This window comes from Typopeltis vanoorti, chromosome 3 (assembly GCF_054136105.1).
Source record: "Typopeltis vanoorti isolate ZY-2024b chromosome 3, IOZ_Tvanoo_1.0, whole genome shotgun sequence".
NCBI lineage: Eukaryota > Metazoa > Arthropoda > Arachnida > Uropygi > Thelyphonidae > Typopeltis > Typopeltis vanoorti.
In genome coordinates, this window is record NC_143551.1 from 55,717,975 (window position 1) to 55,734,241 (window position 16,267).

General features: G+C 35.0%; 1 protein-coding gene and 1 long non-coding RNA gene across 2 annotated transcripts in view; one reads left to right on the top strand and one right to left on the bottom strand.

Moving 5' to 3' along the window:
• The window catches only part of mib1 (E3 ubiquitin-protein ligase mind bomb 1), a 515,003-nt gene that overhangs the window by 296,358 nt on the left and 202,378 nt on the right, over positions 1–16,267 (top strand). The gene's annotated exons all lie outside the window — the stretch shown is intronic.
• Positions 10,105–15,217, bottom strand: LOC150108166 (uncharacterized). The gene is made up of 2 exons (XR_016550646.1): positions 14,924–15,217; positions 10,105–10,461 (listed from the first exon to the last, which is right to left on the bottom strand). It is a non-coding gene; the product is annotated as an uncharacterized LOC150108166 (long non-coding RNA).

Here is a 16,267-nt window from a genome sequence, read left to right on the forward strand (position 1 = left end):
ACTCCTTAAATTTTCATTATTGCCAAGTATCCTCTTAAAATAATAAAGTATATTTCATTGTAAATGTCTATTTTATTTGAATTTAGATGTACAAGAGGACAAAATTTATAAAGATACTGTAAAGTTTTACTTAATTTAAGTAATTTATCATCAATGAGAGGAGTGAAATTTGCTTATGGTGGGATAAAATTTCAGCAAAATTTGGCTGTATAGTTGTTAATTTCAATCTCAGATGCTGGTCGATATCTGTAATGCGGTTCTTCTTCGTCTTAATATCTACAAGGGCCGAAAATCTAACTTCGCACAGGTATGAACTTCAGTCATCAGTTGCATCAGTCTTGGGACTGGTAGCTCAGCAGCAATTTCCTCCATTCCGCTCTGTCATTGGCTTTGTTCTTAACCTCCTGGTAACTCCTCAAACCCGTGCTGTCTTTGACTTCGTCAAGAAAGCTTTTCCTTGGTCTGCCTCTTCTTCTTCTTTTCCCCCTCTATTTTGCTTTCAGTTATTCTTTTCACAAGTCCATCATGTCGAAGTATATGTCCAAACCACCTCTCCCTTCTAATTTTGATCGATTTTATTAGAGTTCTTGTCTCGTTTATCTCTCTCAGGACTTGTTGATTTAATTTTTTTTTCTGTCCATTTTATTTTGTTCATGCGACGCCAGCACCACATTTTAAAAGCCTCCAATCTTCTTACATCTTCTCTGCCTAGAATCCAGGTTTCACATCCATACAGTGCAGTGCTCCATATCAATGTCTCTACTAATTTTTTTTTTTTTCAATTGTAGGTTGAGGTTTCCTGTTAAAATGCTTTTCATCTTAGAGAATTGGGCTTTTGCATTGTTTATTCATGATCTTATGTATTCTCTTGTTTTGCCATCGTCTGTTATTAGGCTTCCTAAATATTTAAAGCTTTTCATTTGTTTTATTTATTCCCCGCTGATGTCTGTATGCTCTGTATTGATAGGGATTTTGCCTGTAACAATGATTTTAGTCTTATCTGTGTTGATTTTCATTTTATATTTTTCAAGGTTATTATTTAGTAATTCTAGCATTGTTTTTAACGTTCTTCTGTTTTCTGCTACAGGGGCTATGTCATCAGTAAATCTTATACACATGACTTGCTCACCATATATCTTTATGCCACTATTTATTTTATCTTTAGTTTCCTGAATGGCCTTTTCAATATATAAATTAAATAAAAGTAGTGAAAGTATACATCCTTGTCTTACTCCACTCCTGATATTTATTATTTTCTCCTTATCATTGATTTTAATCCGTCCATTTTGATTTTTGTAAATTTGATAAATTATTTTCCTATCCCTCAAATCTATGCCGATATTAGTTAGACAATTTAGGAGTATTTGCTGGTTTATTTTTATCAAATGCTTTCTCTAAATCAAGGAAGCAAATGTAAGTATTTTGACTAAGGTCTAATCTTCTCTCTATTATTTTTCTTAAACAGAGTATTGCCTCTCTTGTTCCTTTATTCTTTCTGAATCCAAATTGGTCTTCATCCAATAGACAATCTATTTTGAATAATTTTTAGCAGAATTTTGCTAACATGTGGGATTAAAGCTATTGTTCTAAATTGGCTGCATTTGTTTGCATTATTCTTTTTTGGTATTGATATTATGGTTGATTGCATAAACTCCTTTGGTATTTCTCCTCTATCATACATTTGGGCTATTAATTGATAGAGTAAGGTTTTGTCTCATCGCCTAGATTTTGTAGCAGTTCTATAGGAATATTGTCTACACCTGGACTTTTTCCATTACTCATTTCGGACAGTGCTTTATCAAATTCTTCTCGCATTTTTGGGGGTCCTAGATTTATCTTCATTTTGATTTTTCTATGCTGATATCAACATCAAGTTCGTCGCCATTATAGAGATTTTCAAGATAATTCTTCCATTCCATTAATATATCCTCAGATTCTATTAGTAATTTTCCATTTTCATCTTTGATGGTATTGTTTTTGCTGTTCTTATTAAATTTGAACGTCAGTTTGTTAATTTCTTTATTACACTGTTCTTCCAGGTATTCTTTTTTGGCTTGTCTACATTTTCTTGTAATTTGATTTTTAAGATATTTGTATTTGGCCACATCTTCTTCTTTAACATATTTTCTTCTTTCATCCATAAGGCCAAGTATTTCATCTGTTATCCAATGTTTTCTTTTTTCTTTTTCTGCATTTTTCTATAATTGATTTGATGAATTTGTAATTAACTCTTTAATAATATTCCATTGGTTTTCAATATTATTATGACTATCTATGTTTTCTGGAATGTTATGATCAGTTGCCTCTTGGTATCCTCTCTATTTCTTTACTCTTTAATTTTTCAAGGTTCCATCTTATTGGTTTGTATCTTTGGATTTGTTTCCTATGTTTCAGTTCTGTTTTCATTAAGACAAGGTTATGGTCACTACTAATGTCGGCACCTGGATAGCTTTTGCAATTTTTTATTTGGTTTCTGTATCTTTTCTTGACCAATATATAATCTATTTGATATCTATTTGAATCCCCAGGTGCTTTCCAGGTGTATCTGAAAAGCACCTGGAAAGCTATTAAATTATAGAAAATAGTGTATTTGCTATAACTAACTGTTTTTGTGTACAAAATTCTATTATTTGCTTTCCTCTTTCATTCCTACGTCCAAGACCAAATCTTCCTGAAACATTATCATTGCTCTCTCCAAGATATGAACTTGGAAGTGGATAAATGAGCCTTAGAGCTTTATCTGTTAATTCAGGAAATTCATTCTGTATTTGTAGCCAAAATGATGATACTGTATTCTCGTTGTATTTATTTTTTACGAAACCATCAGAAGCTAGTTCTAAAATTTGTTCTTCTTTTGTTTGGCGACAGACCCTTTGGCATAGATTTGTTGATATTGAAAGGGTATCTCATCCACTCAATAATAATGTCGAAATCAGGGAAATACTTTTCTAGATTCATTTGTAAGCTTTGTAAATGCTACATGATAGTAATTTTCACATCATCATCAATTGTTCATTTGAATTTGCAAGCAATTCATGAAGAGATGGAACGTCAAATTCTCTGTTACCAACCCGCTTTTGCCATAACTTCATCTTTGCAAATCTGGCGTTCACTTTATCTTGGCGTTCAAATTTCCTTGCCTTGTAAAGACAAATTAAAATTATTTAATACAGTAAATATATCTGCCTGGTATGATAATTGACTAGCCATTTCCAATTATGTATTTGAGAGCATTGAAATGAATATAAGGCTTCCTATTCTTGTTTTGCAATACCCATCACAGACTGTAAAAACTTGAGCTTATCAAACTAAACTTAATATGATTAAAAACTATTTGTTTAAAAATAGTTTTGCAAATGTGATCTCTCCATGCTGGCCCCAGTCCAGCATGGAGAGATCATGAGTGGTATCAGTGGAACTAGCTGTAGATCCAGAAATGAGTTGTTGTGTTTGTATACCAATGCTAGAAGTATAAGAAACAAGGCGGATGAAATGGTTGCACTAATTGCGTCTGTGCACCCAGAGATTGTCGGAATAAGTGAGACATGGTTAGATGAGGATGACATCCTGACAGGAATAGAGATGGAAAGGTATGATGTGTTTCGTGAGGATAGAAGGGGTAAAAAGGGAGGGGGAGGTAGAGATGCAAGAGGGAAATGGGGCCAGTGGTTTTGAGGCGGTATGGTGTGAGATGGAGGTGAATGGAATCAAATACTTGGTGGGATGTTGTTATAGACCTGGTAATGTGGATGGTGGTGATAGTGAAATGTATAGTCAAATAAGCCAAGCAAATAAGAAAAGGGTGATCATTATGGGTGATTTTAATTATGGCAATATAGACTGGAATGAAGAGATAGCAACTGGAATTAAAGAAAATGAGTTTCTTGAGTTTTTGAGGGATAACTACCTCAGACAGTATGTAACAGAGGGCACAAGAGGATTAAGGGTCTTGGATTTGGTCATCTCATCGGAGGATGTAATTATCAATGAGGTATCAAATCATCCACCAATTGGTGAAAGTGACCATGAGGTGATTACTTGGGTGGTTGCCAGCAGTGCAAGGACCCCTGTGAAAAAAGGGTATATGTGGAACTACAAGGGGGGTGATTATGAAGAGCTCAGGGGACAGCTTGCAGGTGTAGCATGGAATGAGGAATTAGCTGGAAAAGAGATCAATGCAGCTTGGGGGATTTTCAAAAAATATTTAGTGGATGCAATGTCTAAATGTATACCACGGGTGAGAAGGTTAAATAAGTTAGGTGTGAGATGGATGAATAAAGAGATTAAGCATGCAATACAGAGAAAAAGGGCATTGTGGAGGCAGCATAAGAGAAGTGGAAGTAACCAATTTCATGAGGTCTACAAAGACCAGGCAAGTACGGTGACTTAGTTGGTGAGAGTAGCTAAAGAGAGGTATGAACAGCAGTTAGCTAATGAAGCTAAAAAGAATCCTAGGGAGTTCTTTCGATATGTAGCCAGCAAAAGAAGGAATGATTATGGAAGGATGACATTGATTGGAGGAAATGGTATAAAGACAGCTGTTGCAGAATGTGTGGTGGAGATACTTAATGAGCAGTTCATAAAGATCTTTCAATCTTGTGAATGTGACTTCATGGAGAGATTAAGAGCAGTTGATTATGGGGAGGAGAGACTGACTGTAAGTGAGCAAGAGGTGTTTGGGGAGTTGAGTAAACTAGATGTAAATAAGGCTGTGGGACTTGATAATATACCACCGCGTATTCTGAAGGAATGTGCCAGAGAGTTGACACCTGCCTTGACATATTTTTTTAATACGAGTCTTGCACTTGGTCAAGTCCCTAAAGAGTGGAAAGAGGACAAGATTGTGCCACTTCATAAAGGAGGTGATTGAACTCAAGCATCAAACTATAGGCCTATCTGTGTGTCAGGTGTTGTGGTTAAGTTGTTGGAGAAGCTTGTGAGAACTAGGATCCAGAGTTGGGTTGACAACAATGGTATAATCTTTGATGGACAGCATGGATTTGCTAAAGGGAGGTCGTGTTTTAGTAATCTTACTTATTACAATAAAGTGACTACTTCCTTGGACAGAGGAGAAGGATACACAGTAATATACTTGGATTTCGCAAAAGCTTTTGATAGAGTACCTCATGATAAGTTGACAGTCAAACTAGAGCAGATGGGGTTGGATATTAGATTAGTGCATTGGATTGGAGACTGGCTATCTGATAGGTATCAACAAGTTGTGTATGGGGGTGCAATATTCAGGAAAAGGAAAGTCACTAGTGGAGTGCCTCATGGATCTGTTTTAGGGCCATTACTATTTAACTTGTATATTAATGATATTGGCGAAGATTTGGATGGAGATATTCAGTTGTTTGCAGATGATGCAAAGTTGGGACGAACCATAAAGAGTAGTGAAGATGTTGTGGCCTTGCAAGAAGACTTGAATAAATTGAGTGATTGGGCAAGCAAATGGGGATGTGAGTTCAATGTTGCAAAATGTAAGGTTTTAAATTTTGGAAAACAAAGATGGGATGCAGAATTTATGCTTGGTGAGAATATATTGTTGGAAGTAGAGGAAATAAGAGATCTGGGAGTGATAGTGGATAAGAATCTAAAATTTAGGGGACACATCGCCAAAATTGTGAAGACAACACAAAGACTTCTGGGAATGATGAGGAGGACACTGACGTGTAGAAGTAGGGAGATTCTTGTTCCATTGTATAAGGCTTTGATTAGGCCACACATGGACTATTGTGCCCAGATTTGGTCACCTGGTTTTCAGAAGGATGAAGAGATGTTGGAAAGGGTCCAAAGGCGACTGACTAAGGTAGTTTCTGACCTCTGGAATGTCGAGTATGAGGAAAGATTGAAAAGATGTAATTTGCAGAGTCTAGTGGAGAGAAGGAAAAGGGTAGATATGATAGAGACCTACAAGTTGGTAAGGGGTTGTTATAGGATCAATGGTGGAGAAGTTCTACAGAGAATAGTGGGAGATCAGGGGAGAACCAGAGGTCATCCCTGGAAACTGTATAAAGAGGGTGTGAGTAGGGGAGTGAGAGACAGGTTTTTTTCGTGCAGAGTTGTGAATGATTGGAATGCCTTGCCTGAGAGTGTGGTGTCTGCAGGGAGTTTGAATGTGTTTAAGACCCGGTATGATGAGATGTGTGTGAGATAAAAGGACCTCCTAGATGAGTCTTTGACTCCATGAGGTCTTGTTTAATAATAATAATAATAAATGTGATCTGCTGATATTCTGTGTGAATGAAGTTTTATATTAATCGTCGAAATGACACGTAATGAACATGACTATGTGTATTTTATACTTCTTTATATGCAACTGAGAATCTTTTAGATGCCAAATCTAAAAAATAGAGAAAGAAGAAATAAAGAAGAAGCGATATCCCTTTTCCTCCAAATCACTTGAAATTGCTCACTATCTTCGGTTGAATGAAGTTGACTAAATGTCAATGGATGGAGACTTATGGTTCAGAAACTATATGTATGAATTTGAAATTGATTTAATAGCTTTTATGAAATCGCGTTCAGGGCCGTACTTACACTTTTTCCGAGGCACTAGTACTCCGAGCCCTTCAATTGGTCTTGATTCTTTCGGGGTACCCAGCTAGAACCTCGTGCGCCTGTGCATAAGTACGGCCTTGATCACATTGTGATTTCTTATCGATATTTTTGCCTTTGTAATTAACAGTTCTTTATTTCACTGTTGTTTCAAGTGTGTGCGCGCGCCAACTTTGCACGTGAAAAAAAAAAAATCCTTAGGACTGGTAGATAACGCACAAGTTTTAGTTTTGTTTGGAGGTGAGCGTAGTTTCATGATTTCTTTGAATTACTTGTGCTATGAGGGGCAAAAGACTAGTGAAATGTTTCTTAGACCATAGTCAAGAAAGTCCAAGAAACTTTACGAAATTGAATATTTAGACATGTGAAAGGAAGTCCATTGATGGTAAATATGCCTTGAAACTGAGGAAACGAAGTATTCTGCTGTTTGTGTAAATTCTCAGAGCCTGTATTCTTTCGGGACGATAGTACTAGACATTCGTGATTTAATGACAAAAGGCTTATTATAATTTAGTATAATTCCAAAGCTATACTTCAAGGTTCTATTAAGTGTCAGTATGCTGAAGCACTGCGTTTTGTTTACCTTTGGCAGATTAACACTTCTGTTCGTATCGTAAGAAGTTCGTTTTGTTTATTTATTATTTTAAGCAGCGGTCTTCAGGAAGTATATATATATATATTTTTTATAAACTTCATAGTGAATTAACAAATGCTAGACAGGTCTTACGTGTATGAAATAAAGACAGGGCATTATTTAAAGCAAATGCTCTGACCTACCAATGTTTTTTTGAAATGTTTTAACCAACCATCGTCCATCATATTTATCTTTCACTTGACGAACTCAATAAACCAACCACACATAAAATAAATGGTAAAGAATGGATGAAATTTATTTTGAATAAATGTATCTTAAAAATAATTTATTGCGCATTTAATTTACTGCCTTTCAGAAAGAAAGAAATAAAAAACGAAACCAAAATAATGACTGGAATTGTATGCGCTTGTATCAGATGTGACCTATGACAGAGAATCTTGGAATAAAGCTTAAAATCTCATTTGTTGATTCTTTCTTGGAGAGCAGCAGTTGTTGTGTTTGATTGCAAAAATGAACATAAGAATGGCCATGAAATTTGCTTGCCTTGTTTTAAGGAGAATATTAAGATAACATAGCTTCCCGCGTTATTTTCTTCATGTTTATTCCAAAAGAGAAATTGGAACGGGAAAAACTTTTTTTTTTTTCTCTCTCACTCACGGAAACTCAGTTTTCCTCGTCCCGTAAACGCAAGAAAGTCGACCGTAGAACGTACGCTATTTTAGACAAACATTGTACTGACCACGAGATAGCGGCACTTGTTTGCCGTCTCTTCACCAGATGATGTTTATAATTAGTGATAGTCTTGGGTCAGGTATCTCTAATTGGCCATCAATAGAAATTGAACTGTCCCCTCAGTCTCCAGAAAGTTAGGATTAAAACGGCCTCGCCTCCCAGTAGGGAAATAAAAGGCAGTAGCAGATTTTTATTTTTTTTTAATTACATCTATACTCATTAGTCTGAGTAGAGAATCTTTTGTGCTTTATCTAGTTTTACTATTTCCCACCCTAGTGCAAATGAAATCCCACTTCAAACTTTCATGTAAGTTATTAAATGAAGAGTTAGGTAAATGTTTATTTTCAAAATGATTTTATGTTAAGAAAATAGTTGTACCTTCATAATTATTCTTAATAGGTAGTTTGTGATGTTCTCTTTTATCTTCTAAATTCAATGTGTTTGTTATCTGAAACCAACAGGAGGTGCGCTTACTGTGTTTGTAGGAATTCCATCCGTGAACGAGTGGAAACCTTAGCACATTTGTACTGTGGATAGTAGCTAAGGGTTAAACCAGTCATAACTTGCTCAAGAGATCTGTTTTTTTTTTTGTTTTTTTTAGGCCTCCGGTTACGCTTAAATGGATCGATGAAATTTCTCTACGAAACGATGTGATAGATCTATCACATCGTATAGCTGCTAAATATCACATCGTTTTAGCAGCTAAAACATTTAGGCTATAAAGCAAGCATACGTATGTTGATTGCTTTTTTTCTGCCCGCTTTGCATGTTATGTGGGGGAGAAAAAAATATTCCGGGAGGAAACCATGCTTCTGCTTTATGATGTAAACTCATTTTCATATATCAAGTGAAATCAAAGATGACGTGGATGGGAAATCACGGCTATAAGCACCAGGGCCGCCCCTTGGAATTTTATCACCCCGTGCAGTAGCGTATTTTGCCGCCTCTTCCCCCTTATTTTTCGTATAATTTATGCCAATTTTTCCGCCTCCCCCCCCCCCAAAAAAAAAAAAAAAACTTGCCGCCTCGTGCAAATGCACGTCTTGCACTGTCGATAGTGTCGGCCCAAAGAATACGTTAATCACTCGGTCATCACATTGTTGGCCGAGTGATTAACGTATTCTTTGGGCATAGTTTGGAATGTCTGCTGGATAGTAGATGAATTTCATCGCCCGATGTGAGCCTCCACCTTGTTTGCAGGAGGTCTGAAGTGGCTTGAAAAATTTTTCTGTTCCGAACAGGATTTCGGGATCTTAACATTTAATAAAATTCACGTTAATGATGTTACGGAAGGGATTGCGATGAAAATCTGTGTTAAGTAACACTGTTTATTCAGATTTCTAAAAGATAACTTCGTCTTCTTTGGCATTGCCAGCTTCGAAGTGCAGGCAGAATATCAACACATTTCGTGGATTGAAAGACCCTGGTTTTCCCAACAATGATGCAAAGGATATTTAGGCGTTAGATGTGAGTGAGCCAATTTCATACAGCAAGTGTCAGTTTTTATTATTGTTATTATTTTGCCTCTGCAGATGGACTATTCCAAGTTCCACAATATACTCTCCTCTTGGAGTATTTTTATAATATAGTTGGGATCCACTTGAACTTTGATTACAGACGGGTTGAATCCTGTATAGGAGAACAGAAAACATTTATAAGCGCTTTTTAACTGAAAGTAATTTTGGTCTCGTATTAGGAGTGGAAAGATTTTCCTCTTCCGAAAAATTATAATAGTTTTTATTTCTAATGGAAAAACTGTGTTCTGTTTTTCTTTTTAGTCCAGTTGTGTACTCTCAGTCAATGACCTACTGTGGATGTAATCTGATCATCTGTAAAAGTGAGTTTACTTTATTATCCAAAGGTGTTGGATGTATGCCACAATAACCCAGCAGTCATTGCTACTGTGACTTGCTTTGTAATATTCGTGAGGAGGTTTTTGTAAACTTTCCAAGTTTTTATTAGTAGAATTACTGTAGCAGATTATTCCTTTCCGTTAGTGAGCGATGAAGACTGGCCTTTACTTTTGGAAAAATTACATTAATGCTGTTCGGTGACTTCAATTTGTAACTCGGTGTTATGTAACCGCTATTACTTTGTAAGCGAAATTTTTATTATAATTTCGTTTCCTTATATTGATTCATTTAACATAAAGAAATACTGCATTTTTAAAAAATACCCAAACATGCTAAAATCAAACTATAAATCGTGCAGTTCCGAAGTCCTTCATTGGTATTTTTATTTTAGACTCGTATTTGTTTCCATATATAAAAAAAAAAGCATTAAATGTTCGTCACAGTTATTCAGTGTGAGGGGATTGGGAATTAATTATGTAATAATAACTTTTGTTAAACTTGCATTAGTTTCTGTTCTAAATGAAACAGCTGTCTAGTCCATGAAGATGAAGTTGTAGCTTACTATCCTCCAGTGCTCCATACTTCTTTACATTCCATAGAATACATTCTACGTATGGGACGTAAGGAAGCACGGGACCCTGGCCAGGCTTGTATGAAACTTTTGTGGAGGAGATGGTTTTTTTCGATCTTGAGAAAGGCATCACAGACATTCAGACTGCAGTACTGAAAATAAATAACAGTTGGTTACATTTAGATACATCTACAAGCTTAAGTAGAACGAATCTAGAAACTCTATAAATAGAACGAGAATAGTAACAGATGACATTGATTGTAATTCTCTGAATAGGATGCGAAGAAACAAGGCTTGTTTATCATTTGTATGAATGGGGGGGGGGAGTTGTGGAAAATGCATTCCTGAAAGGGAAAAAAATACTGTTTATTGATATAAGTAATTATAATAATTCAGGATGAAATCTACCTGATACGCATTGTTCCAGCTATTAATATCCTTATTCATTTTACATCATATCCTTCAACAAATCTGTATATAAGCTCTCCTGTTTATCAATTCATTGGGAAATTTATTTTATCAGCTGACGTCTGTATATATATTTCCATAAGCCTAATAATTTCTTCTGTTGCTAAGTTTTAAAAGCTTGGAGCCTGTACAAAATATGTTTTTACAATAAAAAAAAGAGTTTCGGTATCGCCCAATTTATTCATAAATGTCTACATTGGTATCTCATGATCCCAAAATATTTTGCTCTTAATAACTACAGCTCACAGCCCTTTAGTTCTCAGTTTCCGATTATTACGCTTCTATTTCTTCTTCTCTATACTACTACGAATTGCTGTCCTTCATGTAATGGAAACTTCATACTTGTGTGCAGTATTCCAGATGTGGTTGTACTAAAGCTTAGCTCAGTGGAAATGTTAATGGGAGAAAGTTGATTGTTTTATTGAAAGTTGATTTATTATTGATAAAAAAATTTTGGCGTATTTTGCAAATTAGAATATTTTTACAGGACCCTTCTCCTCCTCAGTCGGAATGCGTTCATTTTCATGCATCCCAGTTTCCCTTACTTTTGAGTATTAAATTTTAGCTGTCATTTTTGACATCACAATTTTAGCCTAAATCCTTTAGCGTAATACCATCACTATTACTACTCTGCCAGTTTTATGGTCATCTTAAAGCTCGATTACAGACTTACTCGTAAATCAAAATCATTAATGAAAAAAGAAAAGACTATTAATCCTATGGAATGATAAAATGTGGATATTGTACTGCTTAGGACGCCTTAATAAATGCGTATAAATTCATAAAAATTGACTATACAATCATTTTATGCATGAGTAATTTATATATATTTGCATTTTGACACGCGTTTTTTCGATAGGTTTCACATTATAAGTGATTCATCAGTCATAACTTTTTGAATTTTAATATGAATAAAGTCGCTATATTTAAAGAACGCCACTATAGTAGATAGTGGCGTTCTTTAAATCGTACATAGAAAAAAAAAAAAACTGCACTGTAGCATTCCTATGCAGACTACCTCTTTTAAACGGGTAGTATGTATGCAGGAGCATTCATTTATGAATGCTTCTGCAAACAAAACTAAACAGAACGCTAAGAAAATTTGAATGCAGTTTTTTTTTGTTTTTTTTTAATAAATAAATGCACCTACAGTGTTGTTTATTTTATGGGGAGAAAGAATTAAGAACGTTATTCGTAAAAATGGAATTGAGCATATAATGATAAAATGTATTTTGTTTGGAGTAATTTGTGGAAGAAATGTGAACTTGGGTTAGTGAGAAAAATAGCAGTGTGATTGAGATTTAGAAATTATGCGACTATAATCATTGAATCGTTGTTTCAAAACACGATAGTAGCAAAAGTTTAAATATATTCAAAAAATAAATTTCTGGCATTACTTTCTTAATGATTAAAGTATTTAATTAACTCGGTAATTAAGCTTGAACATTAATTACTATTTATTAATCCCATAATAAAATAAGAGTCGCAGTATGTAAATACACAGCTTTTACACTAAAGCTCTGTGTATGTACTTAACTTTCTGAAGTTTGCTAAGGAAAGTTTGTTTATTATTTTTATCTTCCAGTGGTCTCACAATAATCATTGCGACGATCAACTGTAGGCCATCTCGCTTGCAACGCTCTTTTCTAAATCACGGTATGGAATTGAAATCCTTTTGAAAAGCCCAAGAGAAAAAAAAAACGAAAAAGTTCTACACTTAATGTTTCATTGTTTAATAATAATAATGCTTTAGGTATGTGACGATTCGAACGCTGGTTTTCTCCACTGCCATGTGATTAAGCTACTGCATCGCGGAGGCACGTTCATGGTTCTGAAACAAATACCTAAGTTGCCTTTCTGTATCGTTATATAGTATGCGTGACTGTCATTTAACGTTGCTTACAAAAGCATAAATATACATAAAAATAAATCTAGTCCTTCCTTTACCTAAAATAATTTGTTTCACAAACTCAAATATATTACACTGTTTTGCACTTCTTGACAGACTTCTACTTGTACATTTTAATTTTCCGTTATATCACTTGATATGTGCATAATATTTAAAGAAAATTACGTTAAACAAGTAGTGACTTATCTCACTCCGTCCTTTGTTCCATGCAGTTACGGTCTTGAAGTTTATTACGAAAGCCAACATTGTAAATGTTCCATTTTTTCCCGTCAGTTCTGGCTGAAATCGTTTGCAAATACACACTAAATTTCCCCGTTTTTTTTTTTTTTTTATTACAATAAAATCACGCGGAAAACAAGATTAATTAAGAAGAATACCTCCGAATAATCGGATTATTACATTCGGTTTCTGGGTTGTTGTTTGATAATACTACAGAGTTCTTTAAGTAAATAGCATTGTATTTTTATCAGAGTAGCATCATTTGCTTTCCCGAATATTATTACAGTTTAAATATATTCCGAAGACGCATTCGCATTTTGTAAGTCATTTGTTAAGGTTTGTGATTTTTTAAAATTTTATTTATTTATTTAGTTTTAAGGCCGGAGTAACCGAGGCTATAATGTCACTGTATTGTGTCTGTTAATTGCATTCGTTCTTCGAGCCGGTTTGTCTGTTCTCTGTGATGAAAAAAAAAAAAAACACCCTGCGATCTTAATAAGAGGCCGACTAGGTCTTCAGTCGAAATTCTCATAAAGATTTTTCTTGTCATAGACAAAATTCGAACCCCCAAGGTCTTTCCAATCAAAAGGCATCGCCCTTACCGACCGAGAGTCGTTTGTGAGCCATTTAGTCTACTTGTGTAAGAATATCGTTGGTACACAAACAGATTTGAAGATAGTTTTCACCTCACTTCACTCAGTGATACGAAATCAATTTCTGTTGAATGTTTTCAAAAGCTGTCATTGTGACATAAATAAAATCTTAAATAATGGAATGGTGCATACTTGTATCGATACAAGGATATCATCGAATTCCGTCATTATAGTTAGTCTCAAGAAAATTATCAGCATTTAACGGTGGATGAAGCCGAGTCATGTTCATACTATGACATACCCTCAGGATATTGTTAGTTCAATTCAGATTCTTAATATTCTACTCTACTGTAACAGATAAAGTGAAAAATTAACTGCACATTCTTAGAACACTTATCAAATAACACTGGATATTTATTATCCTTTATTTTAATAATTTAATGTCATTTTAATGATCTAACCGATGTCGATTTCGTTTAGGAAAAAAATACATCTTTCAAGCATGGTATTCTGGGTTTGCGGTTTCTGGTAGAACCAGCACCTCGAAATGGTTGTTAGGTCAGCAAATTCCTTATCAGAAGTATTCATAAAAAGTAGATGTGGATATACGAGACTGTGGGCAGAGTGCTTGTCCTTTGAGCATCAGCTTATACCAAAGGTTGTTTTTTCGTATGCGCTCGATCGCAACTTTTAAAAAGAGAAATATTGTGTGCCTACCAGGATATAAAGTAGTAATGATCCTAAAGTAGTATTATCCTTTATTTTAATGATTTTCTTAAATTTCCTCTAATCATACCAGTTACAGGTGGATGACTCATGCTCTAAGTCATAAATAGTTCAATGGTTTCGGCTATGTTTTTCTAGTGACACTCCTTGATAATAAGCCATGAATACATAGTTAAATCATGAATATTGAAATTTCTTTCTGACAGTCATTATGTTGTCTTCCGCCCTTTATCATCCCTCTGAGAGTCGATGTATAGTTTCTCCTTCGTCTCTTCTTATTATATTACTAATAATAGACTAGCAACGAGACCGAATCAATCATTATTTCATGTTTGTGTATTTATTACGGTGTTAAATTGAAAATTATATTAAAGATAATATCGCATCGTCTACAAATATGCAGTTAGCTTGCAAACTTCTCTTGTTTAACCTAGAATAATGTATATCAATTATGCTTTTTTATACCGATTTTTCAACATTTCAATTCTGTGGTTATTGACGTATGATGTACATTATTGTAAATGATACTTGGTATAAAATTATTTCTAAGTGTTACTTTATTTTCCAGCGGGGGGGGGGGAGCGAGTAATTTATTTCACTTTACACACACACACTAATTCCTGTAATGTTCAATAATTATATGCATAAAAACGGCGATACAAATAAATTGAATTCTTAGAATTTTGAGTGGATACTTACCCATTGGTTAATTATTTAACTTTGTAAAATGTTTACAACGGTTTACTTCAGAAAATTGCCACTCCTCGTTATGTTTTTTCCCATTCACGTAAACGCGCGTCCTCGGAACCATAAATATTGAGATATTGCCTTGAAGCCTGATCTGGGATTATTTTCCTGTGGAATTTGAAACCCTTCCCAAGAAAGGGCTTTCCTTTGTTTCAGGGGAACTACTGACGTGGATACATTCGATGTCTGTGGAGTAGTTCATCTCTATGTGAATGTTATCCGCAGATTTTAGCTGTTTGTTCGGCGTTCTGTGCATTTCGATGTACGCAGAGCGAAAGAGATGTCAAGAGCGTTTACAGCAGATCTGGGATGCAGTTACTGTCGCTTCTGTCGTTCTTGTCCTTATAAGGGTACGAGAAGGTTGGAAAGGACGAAGGAGACCGAGAGGAGGATTTCGCTTCTTCTGAACTTCAGGAGCTATAAATAAGCTATATACCTGGTACGTTGCTCTCCTCTCGCTCCCTCTGTTCACTCAGAAACTAAAATAAACGTCATCACCTCGCTAACCAAATGTGGATATACAAAATATGAAGCTTACTCCATTGGGATCTCGTAAAATGAATGAAAGAAATTGCCATTTTACGTGCATATGCTAAGCTATAGCAAAAGATTGCAGTATTTTATTTTACTGCAATTCTGTCAAAATTACATTTCGCATAACTAGAGGAAGTTCTAGAGATAATTTGCACTTCAGCCATGCTGTGAATTTGTTTAGCCATAAATCCACATCATAACTTGAATTCAGTGATGGGAATGCTTTCCGTTTAATTTTATTATTTCACAATATATAGGCCACAACATTAGTATTAACATAGAGACACGAAGTTTATGATGAGAATGGGGGGGGGGTACACCTTAATGGTCCAGTAAATATAGCAAATAATTGCTGATGAACAAAACTTTTTAGAAACTCAGCTTAAAATTTACATCTATGTTCACAGGATATTAATTTATCAGTTTAGGTATTTCAGTTGAAATGTACTGTAAACATAGATGTAAATATTAAGCTGAGTCAATCAATTAGGAATTATTCTCATTGATTCTACCTCAATCAACTAGAGATTATTACGAAAGCAAATATTTGGCACTTAATTATTTCTGAGATAAAAGGAGGAGAAGTAACAAGAAGCCAAGCTAGGATTTTTTTTTAATGACATTGGGATCCAGGAAAGGATGTTACTCATTAGAACGCTCTTACTGTGGGTGGGACAAAGGGTTAGATGATCCCTTCATCCAGGGACCACGCATACCGCTCTTTCAAGCCACTTTAGGCCTCCAGTAAGCAAGGTAGTGGTC